Source organism: Anabrus simplex, chromosome 1 (assembly GCF_040414725.1).
Source record: "Anabrus simplex isolate iqAnaSimp1 chromosome 1, ASM4041472v1, whole genome shotgun sequence".
Taxonomy (NCBI): domain Eukaryota; kingdom Metazoa; phylum Arthropoda; class Insecta; order Orthoptera; family Tettigoniidae; genus Anabrus; species Anabrus simplex.
This window is the reverse complement of record NC_090265.1, coordinates 784,934,559-784,951,117: the sequence shown is the minus strand read 5'-3', so window position 1 is coordinate 784,951,117 and position 16,559 is coordinate 784,934,559. Positions and strand designations below refer to the sequence as shown.

Genomic DNA, 16,559 nt, shown 5'->3' with positions numbered 1-16,559 from the left:
AGAATGAACTTAGTTAGTCCCATGTGGGGAACACGGTAGAAGAATATTCAAAAACAGATCTGATTCTTAAAAGAACACAATAAAGTATTAACTAATTGTCCAGAATTCTCTGAGAATGCACTCAATAATCTTATTTCTCATTTTGTGTCGCAATATAAGCAGAAATTGTCCGAATCACATAGAATATACGATACCTAGATTTATTAATATAAATGAAAGATGGCTTCAGACATCACTGTGCATTCCTATATACTACAGTATATAAAGGCAGTGTAGAACAGAAAAAAATGTCGTTCGTAAGTGCCTTTAACGGAAGCTTCTGACTGCACTAAATGTAACGGGACCCAGAACTGCAGCAGACGTATTCATCAGAAGAAATAGCATATGTCACAAGCCACCGACCACTTGCTGCAAAGAAACTTAAAAAACTTCCTATATAAGTTTGAAATATGATGTTGTCTGGGCAAGCACAGTGCGCAATAGAAGATGATACGAAGGAGTCTTCTGATTCATCATATTGATAAGAACTGAGTCATACAATGATGAGAACAACAAAAAACCACAGATAAAGGAAATCATGAAGTATTACCTTACCTTATTGACAAAGATTGTACGTGCAAGGTTCCCAACAACGTTGCTTTAACGCAATGTAATTTGAAGATCGATTCACAAATATTGTCATATTTAGCGTTATTTATGTTATCTACTTTCCTTTGTTATCAACTCAGTCCATTACTGCTCTTCAGTTCCCTTAAACTATTTAATATCAACTTTAGAGGCCTTCTGCACCACTATGTGTCGCTAGATCTGGCTGTGTCGGTTCGACGTGAATCAGAGTGCAGTAATCTTCGCTCAAGTGTTAGATGTGATCACGTAATCTCTCAGAAGCTTCACGGATCAAAGAATAACGAGTGTGAAATCAGAGCCTGCACCCGGAATAATCCCGAGTATAAACGGTACAACAATGCTATCTAATAAACCAGAGCTCAGCGCACTACCGCCAGCTAAGAACAGATTACGAAACTTAAGGTTATCACAACTGAGCCTACAAGGCTCAGGCGGCCCCTTGCTGCTGGGTTCCGTGGTTGAAATGCCGGTCACTCCATGTGAGATTTGTGCTGGACAAAGCGAAGGCGGGACAGATTTTTCTGCGGGTACTCGAGTTTTCCCTGTCATCCTTCATTCCACAACACTGTTCAATACTATTTCATTTCGTCTGTCAGTCATTAATCATTGTCTCACGAGGGAAACCGCTAAGTGTAACAACCTGATTCCCTAGAAACTTCGCTCCGTGAGAGAGAGGCCGAAATAAGCGAACACGTGTTTCGGCTTATCCGTAGACACTCGACCGTTTCAGAGAAAATTACGGTCGAAGTTTTCAACTTGCTTTACGTGCCTATTAGCGCATACTGCACGAATGTTTCTTATCTCGCCTCTGTGGTGTAGTGGTTAGTGTGATTAGCTGCCACCCCGGGAGGCCCGGTTCGATTCCCGAAATTTTAAAAGTGGTACGGGGGCTGGAGGTAGAGGTGGGACGGTAAAGGGATTAAAGAAAGAACGCCATTTCAAGATGTATAACTATCTGGATAATCAGAATATCGTCGAGGTATACCAGATACTCCTAAGAAATGTTCAGGGAAGAATGTTAAATTTACACCTACGAATATAGTTGTAAACTTGATTTTTAATCACTTAGGGTGTAATGTCAACCCCGTGAATAAAGGATATCATTGGATAAATCCGGCTATAATTGCAAATATTGCTCCTATAGATTGCCCATTTTTTTTTCGTGTGGCTATTTCTAGCCGAGTGTAGCCCTTGTAAGGCAGACCCTCCGATGAGGGTGGGCGGCATCTGCCGTGTGTAGGTAACTGCGTGTTATTGTGGTGGAGGATAGTGTTATGTGTGGTGTGTGAGTTGCAGGGATGTTGGAGACAGCACAAACACCCAGCCCCCGAGCCATTGGAATTAATCAATGAAGGTTAAAATCCCCGACCCGGCCGGGAATCGAACCCGGGACCCTCTGAACCGAAGGCCAGTACGCTGACCATTCAGCCAACGAGTCGGACTATTGCCCATAATGGAAGTATGTGTCATGTAAGATGATATCAATTGAGGAATTCGCTAATACAACTCCTGTTAATCCACCAATGGTGAAGAGAAAAACAAATCCTAGTACCCAAAGTAAAGATGGGCTAGTTGTTAGTTGAGTACCGTGGAGAGTAGAAAGCCAACTGAAAATTTTAATTCCTGTAGGGACAGCAATAATTATAGTAGCGGAAGTGAAATAAGCCCGTGTGTCTACATCTATACCTACAGTAAATATGTGGTGGGCTCACACAACAAATCCTAGAAGTCCAAATGCTATCATCGCATAAATTATGCCTAAGTACCAAAGGCTTCCTTTTTCTCACTTTCTTGACTAATAATATGTGAACCCATTCCGAATCCTGGAAGAATTAAAATATATACTTGTGGGTGCCCAAAAAATCAAAAAAGATGTTGGTAAAGAATTTGGTCTCCACCACCAGCGGGATCAAAGTGTTTAAGTTTCGTTCAGTAAGTAGTATAGTAATAGCACCAGCTAGTACAGGAAGAGAGGGAAGAAGCAGAAGAGCTGTGATTACTACAGCTCATACAAACAAGGAAGTTTGATTTAATTATATTCATGGATAGTTGTGGTAATCACAATCGTAATCGTTAACATTACTTAAGATTTCATATGTTTGTAATAAGTCTGCGACAAACCATGCAGAACGGACCATTCTTGCGAAAACTGGCGCTTGCAATCTCAAGTTTATTCATATTTAGGGATAAACCATTTGATTCTTTCGCCTAAAATGCAACATTTCCTTGTGTTCTTGGAACCTTCGAGATACATATCCATCCTTGCTATTTGAAAATGAAATGATTCAGCTTCAATTTTTTCAAACAAAGTACCAAGTCCTTGAAGCGGGGGTGAGGTCTCTATCAGGCGGTTGAACTTATAATACCATCTTTCAACGGAATTGTTTGTTCGGTGACGTTTTCCATGACAATTCAACAGCTCAAGCGACATTTGTGGATAGTCGAAGGGACCTTCGAAATAAAATGAATTAAAATTCTCCCTTATCGTGGTGAAATACGGACCGGCGCACACGAACTCCGCGACATTTACCTGCTCAACACCCGAATTCCGCAAGTTGCCCAAAACTGCCCTTGCCGCCGTACACGAACTCCGTAACTAGCAGCAGACCTGTGATTTTCTTTTGGCCACTCCTCGCAACATATCAGGAAGCCATATGAGTCGCCCGTTTACAAAGCGGGCCAAATGCCAAAAATTAAAGAAAAAGAGTCGTTGGCACTACTAGACCGAGTGCCAGGCAGCAAATTTGGCTAAAATCCCTTTAGAATGCGTTTAAAAAATGCATGCGGCTGCAGAGTGCGACAAGTGACTGCTCGCTCAGGGTACAAAACGCGCCAACTGCACAGCGGTTGCAAAACGGGCTATCTTTCTATCATATAGTCGAGGTCCTCTTTTCAGAAAAAAAAGTGCGAATGTGAATGCTGTGATTGTAGAAGTTTAAGTTGGCGGTACCGAATATCTACATTTGTTTCTCCCGCCACCGCCAGCGCAGTAAAACATGAGGAAGGAAATGATGAATTATGAAGCCGCTTACTATCACTTGTACAACTTTACCATTTGCGAGGGTTTAATATATCCATTTTCTATCTTTATACTATGTTTCTTTAATGATATAATACGCGTATTTTCTTTCTTTGTACGAAACTGTGCTTCTTTCAGTTAATCAAAAAATTCAATAGAACTAGTGTTGGTATTTTACTTGCCCCAAGGTAACAACAAGCCTCTGCTCTACATACATTCGCAACTATTAAAAAAAATCGTCCACTGCAGTTGCGTAATAGTTTCTACAAGTTATTAAACTAGCCGGGCTGAGCGGCTCAAACGGTCGAGGCGCTGGCTTTCTGGTCCCATCCTGGCAGATTCAATCCTGGCTCAGTCCGCTGGTATTTGAAGGTTCTCAAATACGTCAGTCTCGTGTTGGTAGATTTACTGGCACGTAAAAGAACTCCTGCGGGACTAAATTTCGACACCTCGGTGTCTCCGAAAACCATAAACAAGTAGTTACTGGGACGTAAAGCAAATTACATTATTAGTTATTAAACTCGCCGAGTTCTTCCCGTCGTAAATTAATTTCATGTGTACACTGTCAATCAGATCAATCCACACTGGAGAAACCTCGCTTAGCAACAATAAACCTCGTAAATCGTGATGGCTCTGGCGACATGTTGTCTGTACAATACTGTTGCAATACTGCTTTCTGTCTGGCGGACGTACCAGCGCAGCTCAGTGCTGCTTTCCTACTTGCTCTCGCTTGCTACTGCTCCAAGCTAAAACCTGCTTTCTGTCTGGCGGATGTACCAGCGCAGCTCAGCGCTGCTTTCCTACTGTACTTGCTCTCGCTTGTTACTGCTCCAAGCTAAAACCTGCTTTCTGTCTGGCGGATGTACCAGCGCAGCTCAGCGCTGCTTTCCTACTGTACTTGCTCTCGCTTGTTACTGCTCCAAGCTAAAACCTGCTCTCTGTCTGGCGGATGTACCAGCGCAGCTCAGTGCTGCTTTCCTACTTGCTCTCGCTTGTTACTGCTCCAAGCTAAAACCTGCTTTCTGTCTGGCGGATGTACCAGCGCAGCTCAGCGCTGCTTTCCTACTGTACTTGCTCTCGCTTGTTACTGCTCCAAGCTAAAACCTGCTTTCTGTCTGGCGGATGTACCAGCGCAGCTCAGCGCTGCTTTCCTACTGTACTTGCTCTCGCTTGTTACTGCTCCAAGCTAAAACCTGCTCTCTGTCTGGCGGATGTACCAGCGCAGCTCAGTGCTGCTTTCCTACTTGCTCTCGCTTGTTACTGCTCCAAGCTAAAACCTGCTTTCTGTCTGGCGGATGTACCAGCGCAGCTCAGCGCTGCTTTCCTACTGTACTTGCTCTCGCTTGTTACTGCTCCAAGCTAAAATCTGCTTTCTGTCTGGCGGATGTACCAGCGCAGCTCAGCGCTGCTTTCCTACTTGCTCTCGCTTGTTACTGCTCCAAGCTAAAACATGCTTTCTGTGTGGCGTTAGCTTAAGGGTAGGAATTAGATATATGAGTCTTGGTTATGCCAGGCAGGCTTGTAGATCTCCGCACAGAAAGATGAACCTATTTATTAGCTATCAATACTAATGCAGTATCCATAACAGAGAGTAAAGAAGCCTTCAGCTCAATCAATGAAATTGTGGATCCTATTAGAAGTGCTCTTTTAGTGAAACACGCAGCATTAATGTTTTTTGTTGTTATTTATCTTACGGGACCCATACTCTACGAGTTTGATTCACTGACAAATATGAAGAATGGTGGTGGTGGTGTTGGTGGTGATTATTGTTTTAAGATGAAGTACAACTAGGCAACCATCCTCTACATAACACTAATCAGACGGAAAAATGGAAGGGATCCGACACTTCGAAAAATGAAGGTATCGGCCAAAGAAAGGCAAAGGCCACGAAGGGCATGAAATTGGAACACTCCCTAGGCTTCGAATGCCCTAACAACGTCTGGGTCGGAAAAAACAAGATTTGACCAAGAGTGGTTGGATAGGATAGATGACAGTGAGCACCCTGGCACAAGTAAGTGGAAGTAATGCCAGGACTGAGCTAAGGGCCGCGTGGTCGCCAACCCACGCTCCCAAGTTTTGAGTCCCTGGGGGCCCTTTTAGTCACCTCTTACGACAGGCAGGGGATACCGCACGTGTTATTCTACCGCCCCCACCCACAGGGGGAGATATACGAAGACTTAGCAAATGACCTCACAGAGAACCCCCGGTGAATCCATACGGAATATGCTCAAATAGGTGAGTACCGGTGGTTCATATTTTCCGTATGAAGCCCTGTTCGAAGTTATTTCTTTGACAAACCAATGACAATACTACTCAGCGATCATGCTCCACAAGAAATATTTACAAATCATAAAATTGCCATTGTATATCTCCTTTAAAAATAACAAAGAGCAAAATCACTACCACCGCAAACTTTTTTTAAACGAATATGTACATACTTAGCTATTGTTATGAAGTGCTGGATGAACTTATCACTACCTCAATCTCCTGCACGTTCACATACACGCATAAACAACCGAGAATCTCGAAATTATAATGTTAAAACCAGTAGTAGAATATTATGTATTACCTACCAAAACACAGAGACCGACCAGCAGCTCAGCAGGGATATTACACTACTGTCTCAACTAAACCGTAAATTCCGAGTGGTGAAATGATGATACCTTTGTTATCTAGTCATAAGATAAGCAACTTGATCTTTTGATCTGCTGTCCGAGAGACAATGTAGGTTATCCTGTTGAGAGCAATCGTTCAGATTTGATAAGATTCTCGTGACAGTCAGCCTCCTGGACGACAGCATTACAATGTCTGAAATTTAACCTATTTGCGATCATTTAGGGATAATTATCAAATTGCCAATGTGCTGGTGGACGGAGAAAAACTAGATCAAGTAAAGGAAATCAAATATCTGGGAAATCTGATAACATCTGGCGGAAAATGTAGGAGAGATGTAAACGTCCGGTTTGCACAGGCGAAGGGAGCTTCCTCTCTCTACTAACATCTAAGACCAGTTGTATGGACGTGCGAAAACACTTCGTGAAAAGCTTTTTATGGAGTGTTGTAAGTAGGGATTGAAAGTTGAGGAAAAGTCCTTTTTTTTTTCTCGAGTTTGAGAACACAAGGCTCAAATTATACATGTTCATTCTGGGTTATTATAGGGCAGAAAATGGTGGGGGTGTTATTTGTCGTATTTTCCTTTTTTTGCCGTTTTTAGCTTATAAGTCCCTTTTATTCTTTTTCTTACGTGTTAACGGTTTTTCTTTGCAACTTCTCCTTCTTTCGACTCCATTTGTACTGCCCATTCTCAATTAGATTCATCATTAGTTCGTCCATCGCCTTTTAAACATCTTTTCTCTAGTAAGAAAGAAAATGAAGTGGAATGAATTAAAAAATGAAACTAATGCTTGACGAAAACAAACAGGGGTATCAAATCATGTGCAAGATAAGTGAAATATTGAAAGGAGAAATTTTAATGCGAGTGTTTTTGAAGAGGAAGATCTCAGTTGCTTAACATCCGTTGATGTGCAGAGAAGTTTCTCGATGTTTCACATGGTGCTGTCTGAAAACCGACGATCCATTACACCTAAAAACCTAGAGATGACCATTGTGATATGCTGCAAAGCCGACTGAGGAACGATTCCGAATTCCAATTTCTGTAACCCTAGTGTGGTTAAGCAAAATATGATTCCAGTTATACTCATTTCAGTTTCTTTCTCCAGGATATCCATTGGGGGTTGGATGAATTCATTAAAAAAATATTCCGTTTTAAATTCTTTTTTAACAAAGAGGAAATTCCTGTTTTAAATTACATTAGTCAAAGTACAGTATATACAATGTCTGAAAGAAGAAGTATTTCACTCATATATTTGTGTATTAAATGTTACGTACCACCAGAATTTTGCATTATACTCCTTCATTAAATATGTAATTAAAACTAAAATTACGAACGTTTTTAAATCACATTTTTCGTGTTTTTGCCAGTTTTTAGGACCTTTCTTGGATATTTTATGTCTTTGTACTGGTCCTTTTTTGGGCAATTTATAGGTCTTCAACTTCTGAGCCCTAGTCATAAGCTATGGGTCAGAAACATGGGACGTGCGAAAATCGGAACACCTGCCTTTGAGATATGGTGTTGGCGGCAAATCCTAAGAATACCTTGGACTGATAGAGTCACAAAGGAGAAAACGTTCTCAAAAGAGGAAATGAGACTCGCACATTGGTTGACACCTTAAACAGGAGAAGAAATAGCTTCGTTTGCCACTTGGTTCGTCGTTCTGACTGGAGCACCACCCTGTAGAAGGAAAAACGGAAGGTAGAAGGACCGAAGGAAGACCTTGAGTGCAATTTATAGACAACATTAAAGGCAAGCACACCAAGCAAGCCACTTGAAGCTGCAGGCCAAAGAACAGAAGGCCTTGGAACACATGCATGTTACCCACCAACCTTAGTGTTGAAGAGTATAAGAAGATGATATGTTTGTTGTTTAAAGGGACCTAACGGCTAGGTCATCGGCCCCTAATTGTATGAGTGGCAACGAAATTAAACGATAATTTAAACTTCCAAACGTATCCACTGACTAAAATATAAAACGAATGATGATGAAAAAATGACCATGAATCCAAAACAATCACTGGAGCCAATTCGCAATTATTCATATTCTGAAATGATGCTTGTTGTCCACCAAAGGGGTCCATAATCCAGGTCACATGCCCCTCAAAACTGTAGTAAACACTGGTAAAGCAGAACCATGCTGTTCCTCCTATAGTGCTACGAACCACAGGTAACGTAGACTCATGATGTTGCTCACACGATGTTACTAATCACAGGTAATGTAGACCCATGGTATGCCACACGTAATGGCACCACTCACGGATAAGACAAACCCATGGTGTTCCTCACATAAGGTTACTACCAACAAGCAACGCAGACCTATGGTGCTCCTAACTTAGTGGTACTAATTTCGAGTGCCGCTATTCCCGTGGTGTTCATCACATAGTGCAAGTAATCACAGGTCACGTATACTCATGGTGTTGCTCACATAGTGGTACTAATCATAGGCAATGTAGACCCACAGTGTATCACACATGATGGTACCACCCACTGGTAAAAGAGACCCATGGTGTTCCTCATATACTGGTACTACTCATAGGTAACGCAGACCCGTTCTGAATACAGAGGAACCAACTCAATTCAGCGCGACGCACGGCACCTCCTCCCTCGGACGCGAATCCGTGTGCCGCGCGCCCGCTCCCCCACCTCAGTGGAATGCACACGATGGTACTAACCACAGGCAACGCCCATATCCATGGTGTTCCTCATATAATGGTACTAATCATAAGTAACGTCGGCCCATGGTGTTCCCCACATAAAGGTACTAAACACAAGTAATCTCATGGTTCTAATTCCATCATCCTTTGGTCGCCTCTTACGACATGCAGGAGATGTCGTGGGTGTATTCTTCGTCTACGCCCCCTACCTACTGGGGGTAGAATAAGAAGGACATGTTTTGCTGCCTTAAAGCAGTAACATTTTCCTTCAGATGACAATGAAGATGCTGAGAGCTCCCCACCATCAATGTATATTCAGTCACAAAATTATGCCAAGCTCTTCGGTTGTTTGCAGCCCTTTTCATTGCCTATTCCGGTATCTTCTTGGATTTGCTTGAGGTATGAATATGTCGGTCTTCCTCGAGGTAGTTTTCCGTTAATAAACTCTTTCACAATAATTATCAGCTGAAAATGGCGTAAGGCGCGGCCCCACCAAGAAAGACGTCATTTACGAAATAGTTCTATCAGAGATCTCTTCTGATTTACTCCGTGCAGTACCTCGCCCTTTTTCACCTTTTATATCCACGGAACTTTAATCATCCTATGGAAACACCACATTTCGAAGGCCTCAGGATTCTTTACACAACTTTTGTTTATTATCCACATTTCTGAGACGTACGAAAGAACAGTCCAAACAAATGCACGTGGGATCTTTCTACGAAGGGCTAGACAGAGTTTATTGCTATATTTATTTATTCTGACATCAATATGTGTTTGCCACTCAAAAGGAGCTCAAGGGGTTTTGGCAACCATGGGGCCCTTAGCTGAATGCTGGCATTGCTTCCACTTACTTGTGCCAGGCTCCTCACATTCATCTATGCTATCCGACTTCCCTTTGACAACTCTTGTTCTTTTCCGACCCCGACGGTAATAGAGCACTCGAGGCCAAAGGGGTCTTTCATTTTCACGCCCTTCGTCGCCCGTATCTTTCTTTGTCCGCTACCTTCATTTTTAAAGTGTCCGGTCCCCTCCATTTTTATCTCCTGATTAGTGTTGGGCCTATATGGATGCGAGTTGGCCGTGCGGTTAGGGGCGCATTCGGGAGATAGTGGAGTCGAATCCCGCTGTCGGCAGCCCTGAAGATGGTTTTCCGTGGTTTCCCATTTTCACACCAGGCAAATGCTGGGGCTGTACCTTAATTAAGGCCACGACCGCTTCCTTCCAACTCCTAGGCCTTTCCTATTCCATCGTCACCATAAGACATATGTGTGTTGGTGCGACGTAAAGCCACTAGCAAAAAAAACAACACTAATCACCACCACCACTACCACTAAAGTACACAGAATAGCTCACAAGTTATTTGAAAACAATGAAATAGTTTCGTAAAAGAAATATCACCGGGTGACTTGCCGTGCGGTTAGGGGCGCGCAGCTGTGAGCTTGTATCCGGGAGATAATGGGTTCGAAGCCCACTGTCGGCTACCCTGGTTTTCCGTGATTTCCCCATTTTCGTACCAGGCAAATGCTGCGACTGTACCTTAATTAAGGCCACGGCCGCTTCACTCCTAGGCCTTTCCTATCCCATCGTCGTCCGGCGTGACGTAAAGCAACTTGTAAAGAAGAAAAAGAAAATATCAGTTAACTTAAGAATATGAACATCGTGTTTTCTTAATGCTGCCGGGAGGAAGTTAAGTATTATATTTTCCAAACAAATGAATCTTATAACTATGGAAACGATTTGTCTTGTATATTTCGGTCCAGTCTGTACGAGTGCCGCCATTCGAGATCATTTCTCGGGACGTTCCCTATAGCAACCAGAAGCAGTCCTCTTACTCGAGTGTTCCTGACGTTTTAGGTTCTCTGGAAGTAGGTTATTGTTTGCACATATATATCCTGTCTTTCTTTATCGACGTCATATGGCTGGGAAAGAGAGTCTTCAAACCTTATCATAGGGTCAATGATTTCTGCTTCGTTTTGTCTCCGATTGATGGCAGTTATATCAATGCTTCTTCTTCTGCATAAAAGTGATCTTAGCTCGAGCAATACGGCTCTTCATCTCTGTCCTACTCCTTCATCCTCAGTTATTTTCTCGCCAAGAGAGGTAAACGTTTGGACTTGTCCTGGCATTGCTTTCACTTACTAGTGCCAGGCTGCTCACTGTCATCTATCCTATCCGACCTCCCTTGGTAAACTCTTGTTATTTTCCGACCCTGACGCTATTAGAGTATTCGTGGCCTAGGGAGTCCTTCAATTTCATGCCCTTCGTGGCCCTTGTCTTTCTTTGGCCGATACCTTCATTTTTGAAGTGTCTTCCACTTTTTCTCTCTGATTAGTGTTATATAGAGGACGGTTGCCTAGTTGTATTTCCTTGTAAAACAATAATCACCACCCCCACTGACAGTGGGGTTCGAACCCACTATCTCCTGAATGCACACCGCGCAGTAACTTCGTAGTCCGCAGAGGTACCCAGTCATCCTCACAGCTCTTCCGCAAGGGCACATTTAACGAACCTCTTCCTTTTTCCACATTGTACAGAATGACGGCTGTAATTTCTACGTAATCCAGTAGACAGTAAGTACTTGATACTTGTTTCCTTGATGTATATAATCATTTAACCTTGTGAATAATGAGCCAAGCCTATTCTGACATAATATTCATGTGGTGACGAGTGCTATTCTTCAAAAATCCAGATAAATTGAAGCCTTATGTAGGATAATGAGTAAAGTTAATTCTCGGATGGATCAGTTGTCCACTATTACTCGATAAGACCATGTCATTGAGTTTTACAATGGATTAGAGTAATTTATAGAGGACATTTTACAATATTAATTTACATACATACATACTGCACCCAAACTACCTTAGCGATATGGTGGAATTTATTAATTCATTAGATTCTGTGTATTAATGTAACATTCGACAATTTTTGCACAGGACTGCAGTATGGTTACAGCCCACCAACGTGGAAGATCTAAGCCACCTTAGAAGAGGTAAGGCACGTTCTTTTGGGGGTTGTTGAACAATTATGTCATAAATACACTTGCCTGGAAACTTACGCCCGCTATACGTTGATAACTGTCGTTCGCCACACCTTGAGAACATTCCTTGGAAATTTTCCACGCCTCTGTGTTAGAGAAACTTAAGATATCTGTAAAGGACAGATGATAGCTGAAATATTTTGGATTTAGACGAGTAGACCCCATAGAAAAAATGGAGCAAGCAAGCAAATTGCTCCATTCTTAACCGCCGAAATTCCCACTGGGAATAGTTTAGTCTATCTCGGGAGTTTCTGAAAGATTGCACATGAATTGGGTTTCCAATAACTGTATTAGAGTGAAGATAAATTTTGGTGCACCCAGTTAAATTAATTACAACGTAGGTGGAATAATAATCATTGTGCGCAACTGATCACGTGTGGATATTGGAAGTAACAATAGTTAGCGCCATCAAGCAAATGGCCGACTTTAGCTTAATTGAACAAACGCCAAGTGAATTATACAAAACGGTACGATCGTACTCATACTTTCAACTCCGTACTGTGATACAATAAAAACAAGGAACCACGGACACCGGTTAATAACCTAGTGAAGCCATTGGATTAATTTGAGACGCTCCGTAATATCACCGGAAGTTGAGTTAGAATCACGTAGTCGGACCGAAGGCTTATAACAGGGAACAGTAAACTCCCAAACTCAGGCGTGTTCTCAGGAAACTCCTAATTATTTGTCGGAGCAGTGCCAATTCACATAAATCAATGTAATTCTTTTTAAGCTTTTGAGTTTTGATATCTGTCAATTAAACTAAATATAATTTTAACACTGCTCAGAGTTCTCTTATGTAACAATAATTATTGTAATTGGCGTTGTAGATAAAGGTAACTAGGTTACGTCAGTCTTTAGTCAATACTGCACGCCTGTGATGTCAATAATTAATTTCAAATTATATTAATCGGTAATGGAGAATTCATGTTCATGGCGTAACCGATTGATGGCTATTTTATAGTCCGAATCATTTAACGATTTTATTTACCTAATAAATTATTTTGATTTTTGATTAATTTTGATTTTAATAAATTAATTAGTAAAATTGTAACCGGGTCCATTCTCATTTAGTAGTACTTAGTATAATTATGTACCAGAATACGAAGAAGAATACAGAACCGATCACGCCCCAAGCAGATGAGACTCTCAGAGCGGTAAGTATATTTTATTACAGAGGGCCGTGGCAGAAGAATGATGGAGAATATTACCGCAGATTCGATATTCCCAAGGGTACATTACATACATACATACATATATATATACATACATACATACATACATACATACATACATACATACATACATACTGAACCCAAGACCTTTGTGCCCTAAGAACATTATGCATAAATTGACAATTTAATTAGAAGTTCGATTCTTGATGGCATGGATTTGACACGTGACGAGGGGGTGATTACCTTCGGTCCCACGCTCTGGGATACGTGACGTCAGCCGCACGTGTCAACGGCGGAAGAATCTTGTGAACTATTTCAAAGCGCGTGTATATGGCGTGCCCCAAGCCAAGTCAAAAAATATAGTGCCTATCAAAGGAGGTCAATTATCCCACAAATCGAACCCGTATAAATTTTAAATGTCCATGAACACTACCGCCAGAAATGTAGCAAGTATGTAGTCACTTTCAAAACTCTTGTAATGAGTTAAGTTAGAAAATTTATAGACATTTTTTGGCGGCAAAGGGAGATGCCCGAAGAGAGGGGGTAACTGGTATAAATATGAAGGGACGCCATGACGAAGTCTCCTTCTCCGGCATTTATGGTACGAAGCGGACGAAAAAAGTGTTGAGCTGCTCTGTGAAATCAAACAACAAAAGTAGAATAAGTTCAACCGCAGATTTTAGCCATTGTGGCTGGGGTCTTGACTCCACGTGGAGATAGTTTCTTGAGTGGAAATAATTGTACCAGATAGGACGGTCAAAGTACTGAATAAATTCTCATGTCATCAAGTAATTCGTGTGCGGAAGTAATTACAGTCCATCGTGTGCGATCAAAAAAAAGTGAAGGACATTTCTTTTTTTTAATGCTTTATTCCAGGAAACCTGAAGAAATATAATAATGATCTGTAAAGCCACGAATGTAAAAATGGCTAAATAAAAATGCCAGGGTCGCAGGTGAGCTCTATGACGAACACTGGCATGACTACACAAGGTATGTGACTTTCCATCTTACTACCTATTATATCTTGTTTCATGATCTCTAAAAGTGTATTTGAATGGGGATATACGACGCAGTGGTCACCCCTATTTTGTAAATGTGAGAATACGACTAAAAGAGTCATTTGTTTTATTTTCCACTTGGATAAATTTTTGAAGTCTTGCGAGTGCCGTATGATGTTTTATAAAGTTACTGAATAGGGTTTCGAAGTGATATCAAGTCCAGTGTAGATCGCCATTTCCGTGTGTGTGTGTACTGCCTATATTTTGTGATGTCAAATTAAGATGTTCATTCGACGTAAAATCTTTCTGTCTGTAATTTTGACGTAAATAATTTAGAAATCCATGGTTACTCATTTTCAATCAAGTGGAAGCGCGCTGTCGGGTGAGAATCTAGTGTGATGAATTTGGTCACGGAGAGAAACGTTTTTCTAGGCCCATTTTAAACTGTGTCTGACTGACAATAAAAAAAGATCTAGTAGAATGTTTCAGTCATTTTCGTGGAAATCAAGTTATTAAAATACGATATCATTTTATGCGAAGTTATTCATTACTGATGCATTGTGAGTATTAGACGTCATGAATTCTAGTAAGGATTTTATTCCAGTTCTTTGTCGGTGATGGTTGTGGAGTTGGGAAACTGAGGTTAGTTGTCGTGCGAGTCAAGATGAAATTTGTGAATCAGGCTGAGACCTGTCATTGAAGCCGGGACATGGAAGCCCGAGGAATATTTTATAATGTTGGGAATGGAAAAAAAATACATAGAAATCCATAGCGGTATTAATTTGCGACGCGTATAATTATTGTGGGCATTCTGAAGTATAATCTATGTTCATTTTATTGGTCAGGAATATCGTATTTTGTAATTAGTCTTTTGCGAAGTTAAACGTGTCATTCTTTGAGGTCAGTTAGGCATGAAGAACAGATGTTCCATATCGAGATTGACAGACAGGGAAGGCTCGTTTGTAGCTGAAACCGCCAGCGGATCGAAAGGGAAACGGGTTGTAACGGGACATGTAGTGGTTTACGTGTAGGATTGAGATTTCATTCGTGGCGACGGAGATAAATAATTATGGAATCTAGTTGAAATTTTCATCCGGTTATAACCTGAGTGTTGTGGAATACTGTAAATTTGTTTAATTGGGGACGTAATGAACATTTGAAACCACGAACTTAGAGTATAAAGAGTACTAGTAACCAAATTCAGGGTTGCCCAAAATACAGAGCGGTGGTAGTGATTATTGTTTGTCTGTGAGGGGTGCGCAAACTTTATAAAAATGTTATGACGAGATATGACATCCTAATTATATGGCGAGTTGCTTTTGGTTTGTACGTAGATTATTAGGATATCCAAGTGTTAATAATAGCTAGGATTAGATTAGATTTAAAGTGTGAGATCGTGAGACAAGATATAGAACTGAACATGAATTATGTAACAATTCTTTTCCAGCCAGATAAACATCACAGGACTGAATTTACATCACAGCTGCGTAGGAATTTGTGAAGAAACCAGAGTCCACGGAAATAGAAATTGTTGTTCTTTAAGATTTCATTAAATCATTTAAATTTATTTAATTATTAAATTAAGTGAAACCGCATTTAGAAATAACTTTAATCAAGCGAATAACTTGGAGATGCATTCTGGAAATCTTAGTTTGTTTCTGGGGAATATTTAAATGGTAACGTAACGATTAAGGGGACATATCCGAAGGAAATGGATTTTAACTGCCACAAAGCTTGTGAGCATTGCTATTGTTGTATTATTTGACTTGATTGATTGAACAGTGAATGTGCTTGGGATAGTAAAGTGGAAACAAAGGTCATCAACCGATGTAACTTAATTGTGTTTAGCCTTCAGCCTACAAACTTGGATGGTCAGTGGGTCATCAACCTCAGTGACTCAGATTAGGGCCATATGCCACTGTAGCATCATTTTCCTTGCGGTCATCATCCACAATGACTTTAAAGTAACTTAGAAGTTTAGATGTCGGTCCATGACATAGACGCAGGTCACATCGATTCAATTAAGGGTCCATGTCGTATGACCACTGTGTGGCACACACCGGTTGGACGGCCTTGATTATACCCAGAGTCCAGAGTTCGTGTTACGAGGGCTGGACCATAACGAATCACTATGATGGTACATGTGGTCTCATATGGAAGCCGAATTTAAGGTTTTCCAGACTTTCCTTTCTTTAATAAAAAAATGAGACAATGGTCTCTAGTAAGAATGCCCATCAGGCAGACACGCCAAAGGCTCACCAATGTGCTAACCTTATATGTAATATGATGATTGTGGTGTCCAGTGGACACGTGTAATTCCAGTAATACCGTTGACATATCAGAATGCTTCAGAATTTCCTGAATAAAATTGAAATCTTTTAAACAGACCTTTCATTCAAAGTAGATAGATTAAAATTACTGAACCCTACCTTTACC

The 16,559-nt window shown here is 41.1% G+C and overlaps 1 protein-coding gene across 5 annotated transcripts in view; it reads right to left on the bottom strand.

The window, feature by feature from the left end:
• Positions 1-16,559, bottom strand: part of LOC136857520 (V-type proton ATPase 116 kDa subunit a 1) — a 581,303-nt gene that overhangs the window by 313,218 nt on the left and 251,526 nt on the right. Inside the window, exon 1 of one of the 5 annotated variants that reach the window (XM_067136243.2) lies at positions 6,220-6,292. The exons of 3 other annotated variants lie outside the window; for them this stretch is intronic. The gene's annotated coding sequence lies outside the window, so the exon portion shown is untranslated. Of the gene's footprint in view, positions 1-6,219; positions 6,293-16,559 lie in introns of those variants that run through there. One more of the 5 variants, XM_067136246.2, reaches the window with a different exon arrangement.